Source organism: Canis lupus, chromosome 6 (genome assembly GCF_011100685.1).
Source record: "Canis lupus familiaris isolate Mischka breed German Shepherd chromosome 6, alternate assembly UU_Cfam_GSD_1.0, whole genome shotgun sequence".
In the NCBI taxonomy this organism is placed as follows: Eukaryota; Metazoa; Chordata; class Mammalia; order Carnivora; family Canidae; genus Canis; species Canis lupus.
In genome coordinates this window covers 42,781,420-42,795,671 of record NC_049227.1, presented here as the reverse complement: position 1 = coordinate 42,795,671, position 14,252 = coordinate 42,781,420, and the positions used below count along the sequence as shown (strand labels likewise).

At 51.7% G+C, this 14,252-nt stretch overlaps 1 long non-coding RNA gene across 1 annotated transcript; it reads right to left on the bottom strand.

Annotated features, from left to right (window-relative positions):
• Positions 1–813: 813 nt before the first annotated feature.
• On the bottom strand, positions 814–5,936 carry LOC102154999. The gene is made up of 3 exons (XR_005360398.1): positions 5,840–5,936; positions 5,437–5,508; positions 814–1,200 (listed from the first exon to the last, which is right to left on the bottom strand). It is a non-coding gene; the product is annotated as an uncharacterized LOC102154999 (long non-coding RNA).
• Between the last annotated feature and the right edge of the window lie 8,316 nt (positions 5,937–14,252).

Below are 14,252 nucleotides of genomic sequence, written 5' to 3'. Positions count from 1 at the left end.
GCCTGTGTCTCTCTCTGCTTCTCTCTCTCTCTCTCTCTGTCTCATGGATGAATAAATGAAATCTTAAAAAAAGAAAAGGAAATGAAAGGGCTGTCCCCTTTCACTGGGGATACTCACCTCTACAGGGTAGGTAAGACTCTCTATGCCTGAGATCAGGTGTTAGACAAACCAGATGTTTCCATCTGATAAAAATAAACCCATGAAAGAGCAAACTCCAGGTCACAGTCCTCTTGGGAAAAGAAAAGGGAGAAGCAGGGGCAGGAAGGGGGAGGCACTAGTTTAGAGTTGGGCAAAGGAGGGAAAGGTCACTTTCAGAATACTGAGAGATTCTGAAAGATAGAGTTACAGTGTCCTGAGGTATCAAGTGCATGCCACATGGTCTTACCTGATGGGAGGAACCCTCAGGTAGGGATAATAAGGTTTCATTCAACATTATGCTTCACTGTCTTTTTTTTTTTTTTAAGATTTTATTTTTATTTATTTTTAAGTAATCTCCACACTCAACGTGGGGCTCAAACTTACAACCCTGAGATCAAACATTGCACACTCTATGACTGAGCCAGCCAGGTATCCCAATGCTTAATTGCATCCCAAGGGTAAATTTGGACAATTCATTTACTTGCTGTATTGGTTAGGGTGACCTAACTGATATAACCCCCAAGTTTCAGTGGCTTATCACAATAGAAGTTGACATTCTCACTTACATGACCATTTTTTAAAAATTTTTTTGAAGATTTTATTTATTTATTCATGAGAGACACACAGAGAGAGGTAGACACACAGGCAGAGGGAGAAGCAGGCTCCATGCAGGGAGCCAGACATGGGACTCAATCCTGGGTCTCCAGGATCACACCCTGGGCTGAAGGTGGCGCTAAACCACTGAACCACCCGGGCTGCCCTCACATGACTATTTAATACTGATATTCAGTTGATGGTCTTCAATTGATGTGATGGTTCAGGTACCCAGCACTGTCCATCTTGCGGCCCTGCTAACTGCTACAGGCTTTGGAATCTTCTACTAGGATCCTCTGTATTCAATCAGCAGATGGGGGAAGAGACAGGGAGCGTGCAGAATTGTGTGGAAAGTTTTCCCAGCCAGGTCTGGAAGTGGTGTTCATCAATTTTGCCCACATTCCACTGGGCACAACTCAGTCACGTGACCACATCTGGCTGCAGGGGAGGCTGGGAAATGTAGTCAAGCTATGCATGCAGTAGGTAAAAGAAAATGGTTTGGTAAACATACTTTCTTTGAACTTTTGTTTCCAAACTTATCAGTACAGGCAAAGGGCTTCTGCATTGCCATTTCTACAAGTCAGCATGAATATAAATTAGATTATGAGAAGTTTTAGAGATGCAGAATGAGCATATACACACACATTATAATCTGTTTTTTCAGATTAATCCAGAAATAACTTCATAAATAATTGGCCCTTAACTCTATTAGACATATTAAAAGTGCTCTATTATTGGAACAGGTATATTTAGGGTATATGACAAGTATTTGAATGATTGTGAAATTGATTTCAATGTGTGATGAAGACAAACTCTTCAATAAATCCAATCCTTTAAAAAAAATATGGCAAATTCGCCTTCCTGTCTTCTTTCCCTTTGATCTGGATGGAGGATTTAGCCAGTACAGCTAGTGTGGTCAGAAGAGTTGGGGGCAAAATTTGGCTGGGCCAACCGGCATATTTGGTGAATCTAGGGCAGAGAAGATGGCCTATGTGGCCAGGAAATTTATTACATTAGTTAGTGAAAGGAGTTACATTATGGAAAGGGAATACACTCCATGGTATTAGATCAGAATTGGGGTGCCTACTTTGAACTCATGTTTTTAATATAGAGTGGTGTGTGTGTGTGCACACATATGTATTTCTAGCTCTGTCTGTTTTGAGGTCCTAGAAGCAATGATAACCCAATAGCAGCGAGCGCACCCAACACCCAGATCTTGGCTTCTAAATATCATTTTCCACTAAAAGGAACCAGGACTGATCAGCCTGGAAAGTACTAGATGAGCCTGGAGCATCTGGTTGTGCTATAAAGTAAGGATGTGCTCAAAGAATGACGGGACCATGTCAAAAATACACAGAATCCAGATTGAAGGGTTATCTACAGGCCAAGACTGGGACAACTGAGGCATCAAAATAAATAATTTTATTATTAGGTTGTGACTCACTGGATAAGAATGGTTGAGTTGATATAATTATATAAATGGGGAGAAGGGAAGGCATTAAAATGTCAAATGATAAATTTGAATGGGGTCTCTGGAATAGATGGTAGTTTTGTATCATGTTAGTTTCTTGATCCTAATTGTTGTACTACGGTTATGTGGGAGAATGTCTTTGTTTTTAGGAAATATACACTGAAGTGTTAAGAGCTAATGGGGCACCATACTTGTAACTCACTCTTGAGTGGATCAGAAATTTTACATATATATATGGGGGGGGGGCGGAGGGAGAGGAGAGAGGGGAAGTGAAAGAGACATACCTGCAATGAAGCAAATGTGGTAAAATTGAAACAGAAAACAAATCGAGGAACTCAGCGAAAGGTATAGAAGAGTCCTTTGTACCCTTCTTGCAACTTTTCACTAAGTTTGCAATTATTTCAAATCCAAGGGATCCCTGGGTGGCGCAGCAGTTTGGCGCCTGCCTTTGGCCCAGGGTGCGATCCTGGAGACCCAGGATCGAATCCCACATCAGGTTCCCTGCATGGAGCCTGCTTCTCCCTCTGCCTATGTCTCTGCCTCTCTCTCTCTGTGATGACTATCATAAATAAATAAAATTAAAAAAAATCTATATCAAATCCAAAAGTTAAAAACATCACAGACTCTAGTAGTAGGTGTTCAGTAGCAGTAGCATAGCACTCTGCTATTGGTCTCGGGCAGAAGAGACACTGGTGAGGGTTGAGGGTTCACGGGAGGTGAGAAGTAGTAAAGTGTCACAGGAAGCAAACAGGATTGGGGATAAATGACCTAGATTGTCACCTAGCAGTTGGGTGATCTGGAAAAAGGTACTTCACATCTACAAGCCTCAGACGATGGTATGTGTCTCCTAAGAATGCCATGTGGCTTAATAATATATATGACAGTCCTTTGAAAGTCAGGAAACATGATACCAAATATAATTGTTAGAGAGGTAGCTTCTTTCCCTGGGCCAACGACAACGAACGAATGCAAAACTACCCCTTCAGTCCTGGTATCTCTTTCAGTTCTTCATCTGGTTACCATCAGGACATTGTTATTCTCAAAAAGATTACTCTTTTAATGGACTGAGAACCGAGGAGGCTTGGCACCTAGGAAGGGGGACAGTTGATGACAAAGCCACCGGGGATTGACATGATTCATGGGTCTGTATCCTTTGCGTGTGTGTGCATACACATCCTGGAAGCCTCAATTTTAGGCGCCTTCTCTGCGAGCAGAGAGACCCTGTGGGGACTGATGAATGCTGTTATAGATTCATAAACATCTGCTAGTGGGGCCTGGGAAGTCCCTTCTAGAAGGAAAGCCCCTTTGCTTCTGTCACTCCTGACAATAATGCTTGTGCACACAATGTTACGATACAAACCATTCTCTGGCAGCTTGGGAATCAGTGTCCTTATGCCATGCACTGCGATGAGCTGACAGCAGCGTGGGGTAATAAAAATCACCATTCCTGTTTGTACCCTTCCCAAAGCCTCTCGCTGACCTTCCCTCACGTAGGCCTTGGAGCCACAGCAACCTGCACAGCTAATTGCTCCCTGTATCTTTTCACAGATCAGGAAAAGCTGACAGGTCCGGGAGTCCAGGACTGGCTCCAGTCCACAAAGCTAATGAATGACACTGATGGGACATCAAGCCAGGACTTTAACTATTGTCCTCCTTTCCATGACACTTGGACTGGAGATGGTCTGTCGCTGGCACCTCTCTCACTCCCTTTCCATGACCCCTGGCCTGCCTCCGGGCGCTGCTCTCCTCTTGCTCTGCCTCCCAGAGCTCGCTACCACGGTGGGCCACTGCAAAGCATCCTATGCTAGAATTCCTCTCCAGGCCGTCTGGCCATCTCCTTTCCCACATGGCCTTGCTAGAAACACAAGGGTTCAGGGTTTTACACCTGCTGCTTAAGGATGTCACTCCCTATCTGGAGCCAAGAGAGAAGAGAGTGAGGATGAGGCTCTCCTGCCAGTGGCTTTGGGAAGCCGTCCCCGGGAGCTCATCTCGCACCCTCTCTGATTCCCAGGCCACTTGCTGCATCATCTTCTAGTCCATGTAGACATTTCTTTCCTCACGGTGCCAGCAGAAGGAGCAATACTTCATTTCTTCTAATGTACTCCATCCCAGTGACTCAGGCTGGAGGAAGTTCCAGCAATGCCACATTATCTCTAGGCTCCCACTGTCCTCTGACCCAGAGAGACAGACAGACAGACAAACATCAGACACAGCAGAGCCCAGCTGGTCTTTGCTTGATCCCTTGAGTAGCAGCTGCTCCTGACTTGATGGGGGCTCACAGGAGAAAGGGCTACTTCTGTTGGTGGTGGTGTGACCAAGGAGCATTCTGATGGGCCTCAGGTGCCCTCTGTGTTCTGAGAGCCCTGAGAAAGAGGGTGCACTCTGGGTTTGTTAGACAGACTTGTTGGGCTTTTGGGACATGCTGGATGGGTCATGGGTGATCCACTAGACCTTGATCAGTGACTTTTGGAACTTAGAGACCAGGCCCTGTGGTGGAATGGAACCAATACCAACCACCTGGCAGTTGGCAAACCTGTCTCAGATCTGCCTTAACCAGTGAGGCGTCCTTGAGCAAATCACTTTTCCACACTGGGACAGTTTCCTCATCTGTAACATGAGGAATACATTTTAAGGGCCCTTTTGGCCTTTCAGTATTTCTGGTTAGTATCATTCTGCAGGCTCTTCAGGGCTGGAGCCTGGCTGGAAGGAACTCAGGTCTGGAAATCAGAACTTCTGACTCTCACGCTCTGTTCACTGCTAATTCTGGAAAGCAAGGCTACTGTGGTATGTTTAGGAAGCAGAAGGCACTGCCTGGCCTCTGTTGAGTGGAGCAGGGAAACTGCCCAGGAACTCAGCATCTGGACCCAACAGGACTTCCAGCGATGGGTGTGGTGGTGCGGTGAGGCTAGGGGCAGGGGTGGAGGCAGGGTGGAGGGGAGTCTAGAGTCCAGCAGTCTTCACAACTCTCCTGGTGAGTGCTGCCTCCACCGGTAGCCTGAGGACAAGCCCAGAGAGACCTTGGGGTAGGTTAGAGCACAGTATAGAACAAACAGAAGAACCGAGGGGACTAGCACCACTTGTCAGCAGTCAGCCAGGCATAGTAGACCTTAAGGCATTTTAGAGCTTGCTTCCTGCCTCTGGAGGGTAGCTCAGGATATTTTGGAGGTCTCTTCCAGACTTGACACTCTATGAGTCCATAAATAAAAAGCCAGTTCACTTCACCCTGAACTCACCTCTGATAGTGGGCCTCCTGGGGTCAGGCAGTGTGGATAGTTTTCCTCCTGCTTGGGTGCCACCCAGTTGACCTGCTTCCCCAGGGCCAGGAGGAGAGAGAAAGAGAATGAGAACTATCACCTCTTTCCTCCCTCCTCCCACCCCCTCCCAATCCCCTCCCAATCCCCTAAGGATCAGAGCATCCCCTGCCATCTCCCCACCTCCCGGGAAACCAAACGCTGGCTGAGCCCAGGGGCACAGAGAGGTGGGCCTGAGGCCAGCAGAAGCAGCTGCACGAGGTGTCATCTTGCTGTGGGGGTGGAGAGAAGCTGGACTTTGAAGGTGTCCTCTGAGACCAACGCCCGTAACCCGAACCTCCTCCCTGCCCCACTAAGGCCCTGGGAGAGAAGACTCAGAGGGTACCTGTGGGCCAGGTCAGGGTCAGCTCAGGAGCCACGGGTCTGTCACTCCAGGCAGGAAGGAGACAAGCTTTGTATGAGAATTCCAAGGAGCTCAGCCCCTGGCAGCTCAGCCCCGAGAGAGAGCCGAGGCGAGTGCCAACGGAGGCAGCCGCCGGCCGCTTCCCCCACAGACAGACCGGGTATTGATCCTGCTTGCGCCCCCCTCCTTGTGCAGCTAATGGCCTGGAAAAAACTGGCCAGCTGTTCCCCAGCTGTGACATAATGAGCTCAGGGACGATCAATGCCCGTTCCGGTGTCTAATTAGGCCAGGGAGCTGGCTAGGGTGAGAGTGTGGCCTGTTTCCTGAGGGCACCACTTCCACTGCATCCCCAGCTGCTGGCTGCTGGCAGCCACCTGCCCCCCCCCCCCCAGGGCCCCGCGCATCTGCGCCCTGGAGGAGGGGCCGGGCCCTCCAGTGGCCCTGGGAAGTCTTCTGACCCAGACTCCTCTCTAGCAGGAGAAGCTTCTCTCACCGTGTCAGGTGTGGGGGGGTGGATCGCCGCGGGGAGAGCTGGGCCTGCAGGGGAAGCTCCGGACTCCCAGTGTACTGTCACACCCCCTCTCCATCAGGGGCTGGCACTCTGTACAGTGCCCTTCAGTCCCAACCCTCCAGCCCCTTGCCCCCAAGATCCTGCCTGGGACCCGCCCCACTACTGGTGCTGATCGCCCAACCCTGGGGCCGTGAGGAAGAGGCTGTGAGCAAGTTTGGCTCCTGGCCTGGCCTCCCTCTGCTATTTATACCCTGGGTCCAGGGAAGGATGGATCAGATTCTCAATGTGCTCACTGCAGAGGAGGAAGTGAGGGTGGAGAGGGAGATGGAAAGGGAAAGGTGTTCACTGAGGCAAAGCAACAGAGAGGTGGGCAGTGAGGCCCACGGTGAAGAGGCCCTGGGACTTGGAGAGTCCTAAGAGCTGAGAGTGAACTCTCAAGAGAGATCAAAAGAGGGAAGCCAAATAAGAGAGAGAAAAGGGAGAAATGGGGCCATGGGGGAAAAAAGAGATGGGATCCAAGCAGCAGGACACACCCTGTACTGGGTGGAGTCAGGCCCCAGGTGCCAGATCAGATGCCCCATCAGGGCAGGTGCTGGTCTGGTCCCTGCGTCCAGGTGCCTGGTGTGAAATTACAGGCGTTGTGAGAATGGCTGGGGTCAAAGAGGCACAGGGAACAGGGCTTGTCTGGGGCTGGGCAAGGATCTTCCCCTAGAATCCAGGCTGTGGGCTCTGCTTTCTGGGGCTGGGAAGGTGTGGGCAGGGAGCTGGAAGCAGAGGTCAGAGCAACTTCGGCGAGGGAGGAGGTGACTACTGGGGAGTGTGGTGTGCAAAGGCCTGGGAGGGAGGGATCTAGGCTTTCTCCAGCCTCCACTGTAGGCAGCCCAATCTGCCCCAAGGCTTTTTGGGTAGCCTGGGCCTAAGCAGGTGACATCGTTCAGGCAGCCTCCAGCCTTCCTACTAGTCACACAGTCACGTACAAATCGTCAGCTGGACCTGCTTAGAGGAGGGGTCTTTCTGGGGCCCAGCTGACCCTGGTCAGCCTTCCTGTGCCCCTTCCCAGTGCCAGCACTGCATTTCTTCCTGACTATGATTCCCGGAGGAATGGCCTGGTTTGTGGAGAGTAGGAGTGCCCAGTGCTATTTCCGGCCACTGCCGCTGGCCCTGGGGCCCTGAATCCTTCGAGCTGTCCTGGCCCGGGCCAGAGAAGCCGCACTCAGGGATGGCTGCAGATTCAGACTCAGTCTAGAGCTGCAGAGGACCTTGGGCATCTACAAGCTTCTCCCAAGCCCTCCTTTGACACTGAGGTTCAGAGACGTTACGAGGGTAGCCCCAAGGGCGCTGTTCACTTGCGCACCTGCAGCTCCTGGACTCCCGAGTTGGGAGCTCCTTCCAGGACGCCAGTCTGTCCATCTCTCCCACGGCATCTCCTAGGAGTAGAAGGGATTTTCTCCTGGAGGCTTGGCGCTCCTGCCTGGACCTCCCAGCAGACATTGTGGGAAGTCAGATCGGTGAAAAGATCGGGACCCACGGGACAGTGAGTCCCGCAGGAGAGACCCAAGTAGAAGCCTGGCCTCCGGAGACCGGTCTCTGTGGCCGACACTGCCCTCTTGCGGCCGCCAGCCTTCAGGGCGGCCTGGGGATGGGGCCTCTTCCCGGCCGGTGCCCCCTCGCCGGACCGGGCTCAGGCGGGCCCGACTTAGCCGCCGCAGGGCTGTCCTTCCAGCCTGGGCCTCGGGGAGACGGAGCTGTCACAGCGCTGAGGGCCCTCAGGCGGGCGTCACCCCCTCTGGGGAGGCACTTAGAAGCCATCTCTCCAAATCCCCGCGGAGTCCTGGCCTTTCCTTGGACTGAGGGGCGTAAGACTTGAACGCGGGGAGGATCCTGTGTCTAGGTGGATCAGAAATTCATGGGGAGGACGTTGTAGGAAAAGAGAATGTCTGGGAAAGAGGCCTCAGAGCCTGCATCTCTGTGCCCCGCTTACAGAAGGAAGGGAAGGCTGCCTGGGGCCTCAAGGGGGCTGGTGGGGTGAGGGCCCCTCTCTTAGATGGAATTGCCCCAGAAATGTAAATCGGGGCGCCTCCACCCCAGACCAGAGACCTGGCACAGTTGGTCTGCTCTGTGGAGCTCAAGTCGGGAAATCCAGCCCAGCTCTTTGTTCTCAGGCCAGAGCGGAGGATGTCATTCCCACAGGTGTGAACGGCCAGGTGGCCCAGGGTGCTGCGTCTCTGCACATCAGGCCGGGCAACTTCTTAGGACATCGTGAATCTCGAGGAGAGAGTTTCCAGGCTCTCAAATGACCTAAGCACTCCACCCTTTGCCTCTTCCCCGTGGAATGGACACACCGGTGGCTCTGAGAACGCCCCCCGGGGCACAAGGGCCATATGGGTTCATTGCTTTCTCTGACCCCCCCTTTTCTCTGAGCTGACTTTGTCATATATTCACAGACGCTACGTCCTTGAGGTGACCTATATGTTTTCCCTCCTCCCTCCAGGCCTGAGTGACAAGGACAACTCCCAGCCTGGAGTTCAACCTCTCACTCTGGAACTCGAGAGTTCAGTAAATACTGATTGACTGACTCACTCAGAAGACAGGGGATGGTCCCGGGAGTGAGGCCCTTCATCCGCGCCCCCCCCCCCAAAACATTTTGCTGTGTTGGCTTTGGCTTTTCAGACTGGCTTGCCCACAGCCCTGCCAACCTACCTCTCTATTCTTTTTCCCTACACGTGGATTAAGTCACAGTGCCCTGATATTCCCTAAGCTTGTCTGTCTCCATGTTTTTTTCCAGACCACCTTCTTCCTTCTTGACTCTTCTCTTCCCCAACCCCCTTCATTTATGGCCAGTCAAAATTCTACCTTCCTTTAAGACCTATGCTGCTTCCTCCATGAAGCCTGCCCAGATTTCCTGAGGGAGTAAGTTCACCTTTTTTCCTTTAAATCTTCCACGACGACTGGAAGCTGAAGCTTACAGCCTGCTTCATCCCCATCTTAGATTGTAAACACCTTAGATTGTAGAGGTCAGGGTTTGTATTCCTTTCATCCTCATACCTCTCTCTCTAACACCCCCCCCCCAAACAGAGTTTTGCATATAGTAGGTGCTCAATACGCATTTCTTGTATTAGGTGGAGTGGAGTTTGCTGTTTGGGCTGCTGAGAGCTGAGGAATGGGGTGCTCTGAAGCTTTAGGAGACCATCAGAATGTGTTCAGAATGGGGAGGCACCTATATGGGGAAGTGAGGGGGGAGTCTGGGCACCCTCAGACGCTTGGTGGAGAAGAGGAGCACTTTGCTGAGGAGAATAGGGCAGGTCTTGGGGATGCGGTGGGTTAGAGAAAGGCATTGGTGATAGGGGACCACAGGTTGACCACAGCATCAGATCTGATGGACCCCAACTGTCTGCATCCTTAATAACAGGCAGAAAAGGGAGTAGGAATCCAAAGGCTTGGATCCTGGTCTCCTTCACTGGTCAGCTGGGTGGCCTTGGGCAAGTTGCTTCTCCTCTCTGGGCTTCTTCGTCTGTAAAATAGGTACCTGACTTCCAGTGACCCTTTGATTATGGGGGGGTGGGGGAGGGTGTACATGCCCTCTTTCCCACTAGGCCTAAGCACTGGAATGATCCTAAGTCCTGGATAGTCCCGGAGAAGGTGACAGAGCCCACAGCTGTGGCCTGACTCAGAGGCTGTAGAGGTTGGTGGCGGTGGAAGACAGTGTGCCCAATTCAGAGCAAGTCAAGTGGCCAGTTATCAGACCACAGGGAAGGGTTTTCAGGGACTCCCCTTCCTTTGCTGTGCTTCTCTGTCCTCTTCCTTGCCACAACCCCGCACTCATAAAATATAGATCTTGGAGTCGGAGCCCAGCTACTCAACTGTGTGGCTCAAAGAAAATCACTTAACCTCTCTGAGCCCCAGTTTCCATATTTGTGAATGGGGTTACTTGGAAGATGGTCGAGAAACTCTGTGTAAGTGCCCAGTACCGTGCTTCCTGCTGGATCTCCCTTTCTGAGTCTGCAAAAGGAGAATTGATACAGATTGCTTCACAGGCCCCAGGGCCAAGGGTTACAGTGCTCTGCAGGTGCACTGGGGGTGGGGCATTCCGAGGGCTAGGCTGAAGGTGGGGAGTGTGTCTGGGAAGAAGACGGAGAGGGCTGTTGCCCAAGCAAACCCCTACTGCTAGTGAGGAAGGCCCATTCCCCTGTAGATTGACTTATTGCGTTAAGGAGCCTGGAGCTCTCTCTATTTTTCTTTGGGGGTCCGGCATGGAGCCCCAGCTGGTGGATGAAGCGGGGGCTGTGTGGGGAAGGCTCCCCAGTCTCATAGCAGGCCTGGCCTGCACACACACTGTGGGTGTTCCTGCCACTCTTTTGAGCCTGGTTCATCCAAGGCCCCCAGTTTCTAATCTGGTTGGGAAGGATTTATTTTTGGGTCCCTGTAACCTAGCAATGGGCTCACATGACCAGTGGCAGCTGCAGGCTGAATATACCGTTGGATCTTGGCTCCTGGCAGGGGGTGTAGGCCAGACTGTGGGGGAATAAAGGGAATGGAAAGGCTCTCACCCCTGCTTTCCTCCACAGCCCCTCAGCCTGGCCCCCAGATGGGGAGCATGGGGGTGGGGGCCTGGAAGCAGGCATGGCTAGTGCTGGCACAGCCGGGGCTGCGGTGGGGAGGGCCCTGCTGTGAGGCCGCTGTCTCATGAGGAGAGCTGGGTGTCCATGCGGATGTAGGGGGTGCAGAGGATGCAATGCTGGCGTCCTGGGGGCAAGCCCAGGCTGGGGGAGCCGACGGTTGAACCCACAGTCTGTGTCGTGGGATCTCAGGGACACCCCTGGTGGATGCTGGAATCCCAGCCTTCAGCTTCTTCCCTTTGTTCCCTGTTAGATTGTTAAAATCCCTGGGAGACAGAACACATTAGCTGCTACCCGCGCGAGTGGCTTTATCAGCCTCTTCCTTGACAGCAGGTTTTGACAGAGGCAGAGACAACAGAGGAGGGCAATGGGTGCCACTAAGTAGGTGAGGGGCTACCGGGAGTGTGCTGTGGGAGCCTAAAAGGCATTAGAGAGATATTTATTGAATAAGTGGATGGATGGACGGATGGACGGACAGATGGATGGAAGATAAACTTGGTTAGCTCTGATCTCCTGAGGGGGTGGGAGAGGTTGGGTGGGGGTGGACGTGACCCTGTCAAGAGGCACTGGTGGGCAAGGGAGGGACAGGGCCACCTCGAGGAGCAAGTTGAGGATGGAGATATCAGACCTCAGCACCAGGGGCCCCACCAGGATACTGAGGGAGGGCCGCCACCCTGCCCCAGTGGACAGGAGTCCCCTCCTGGGCTCCGCGCGGCATGGTGGGCCATGCACCTCTGATGTGGCTTGTGAGGCCACCCCAGTTTCTCTACCTCCGTCTCCCACATCGTCTATTGCACTAAAGTCTGAAAGGAGGGATTGGCAGAGCGGGTGGGGGGAATGTAGTGCCAATAGCTACTTCAAACCCTGACTGAGATCATTTAACGAGATACAGCGTAAGAAGTGCCTCCCCAGGCTAGGCACTCAAAAACTGGCATCATCTCCAGTACTGTTTTTATTATTTAAAAACAATATTTCTTTGTTTATTAGAGACAGAGAGAGAGAGAGAGAGAGAGAACAAGCAGAGGGAGTGTCAGAGGGAAAAGGAGGGAGAGATTCCTCAAGCAGACTCTCCACTGAGTGTGGAGCCCCACATGGTGGTGGATCCCAGGATCCCGAGATCAATGACCTGAGCCGAAAGCAAGAGTCGGATGCTTAACCGACTGAGCCACCCAGGTGCCCTTATTGTTCATGGTTGTTATCAGCTGCCGCCAGGCCAGGATAGGCGGTTTTCTCTCACTCCATGTTCCCAAGCAAAAATGTCTTCCAGCAACTGGGAGGACGTGCCAGGATCCATTGGCTGCTTGGAGCCACCTTTCCTAACAGCTCTCTGGGACCTGGAGACTTGGCCCACTGGCCATCATGCCAGTTGCTTGGGCAAACTGTACGAGCTCCCCCAAGCCGGAAAATAAGACTATATTTGGGTTGCAGGCTTCCTATCCCTATTCGATAAACTGAGGGGTGAATCTTTGCCAATTTTAGAGATAGAAAAAACTATAGTAGGTAGATAAACTGAGGCACAGATGGCCAACTCACAGGCCAAGGGCTTACCACCAACCAGTAGAGTAGAGCCCAACTAGAACCAAGGTTCTCCTCCCAATCCAGTGCCCTTTGGATAATCCTGTACTGGTGAGCCTGTGTGTGCTCTGGTTCTTTCTCAGTCCTTGGAAGGGGCCATTGGCTTCCTTTCAGGAAGCATGCGGGTGCTGATCATGCCTTACCTGATCCCAGAGGGTTTGGCCGATCTCAAGATGATCTTACCAACATGTCAGCACAGGGCTTAATAAAAATCATTTTGCTGGGATCCCTGGGTGGCTCAGTGGTTTGGCGCCTGCCTTTGGCCCAGGGCGCGATCCTGGAGTCCCCGGATCAAGTCCTGCGTCAGGGCTCCCGGCATGGAGCCTGCTTCTCCCTCTGCCTGTGTCTCTGCCTCTCTCTCTCTGTGTCTATCATAAAATAAATAAATAAATCTTTAAAAAAGAAAAAGAAAAAAATCATTTTGCTGTTTACAGGGTGTCAGGCATGTACCTAGGGGAGCAGGGTTTCTTTATAGTGGGAGGCTATGCCCCTCCATCTCGCCTCCAAAGGCTCATCACATGGCCTTGGACGCTGTAAGGATGGTGTTTACAGGTTTACATTTGATATTTTAATTTGATTTCCCTGTACTAAGTAACATATGTGTTTTATTTCAGGCTGTCTCCTGGAAAGCCACGGCCACTTCTGTGGAATAGGCTTTAGGGCTTCAGCCCAGAGTCCCATGTCAGGTCTCCAGAGAGGCCATGGGGGCATGGAGGAAGGAGTAAATGCTTTAGCTTCAAACAGGCCTGGGTTCAAATATTGGCTCTGGCACTTCCTCTCTGTGTGATCTCGGGAAAGTCCCTTAATCTCTGGCTCCCATATTTTCATCCATAAAATAAGGTGAATAAAGGCTGCCTCATAGAATTTATGTGAGGATTGAAGGTACAGTATATAAAGGACTTGGCACTTGTAAGAGCTCAAGAAAATGTGTTTGGGGATACTGGTGATCACTCTGCGCTTTGGGCTGGTCAGTGGCCTCTTCACAGTTAACCTGGGGCACAGGGCAGACCTTGACTTCTCTGGGTTTTCTGGGTAACTCAGTGTTTTCATGGCTCTTTCAGTTGAGTCTGGTCTTTCTTTCCTTTTGGAGGCAGAAAGAATTTCTGGATGGGCAAGTCTCAGGGCAGAGGGCTCGGGAGTAGGTATCATGCCTGAATTCCTGACCTAGGCTCATGGCTCTGCCATGTGTGGCTTTGGACAATGTCTTCACCTCTCTGGGCCTCAGAAACATGGGTAGTTTGGCCTGTGGGGTGTGTTTCAACTCTGCAGTGTTAGGATCCTATCCTTGGGTGTCAGGCATGTACCTAGGGGAGCAGGGTTTCTTTATAGTGGGAGGCTATGCCCCTCCATCTCGCCTCCAAAGGCTCATCACATGGCCTTGGACGCTGTAAGGATGGTGTCCTGCAGCTCAGTCCAGTCCTACAGATCCAGAGCAATCTGAGCCTTCCTGAGTTCCTGGTGCCCACTCTGTCTTCAGGGAACAGTGTTATGGTGGTACCACTATGGTGGCTCATGGGGATGTTAGATCCCCCTACCTCCATCGGTTCTCACAAGCCCACACCAAATAAACATACAATCTAAGAAAACAATAGTAATGTGACTCCTGAGGGATAATGCAGAGTTAGGAAAAGGCCTTTAGCTCCCTGTCGAACCTGAATGCCACTCCTGAACCTATCCCCTGTACATTTTTGGC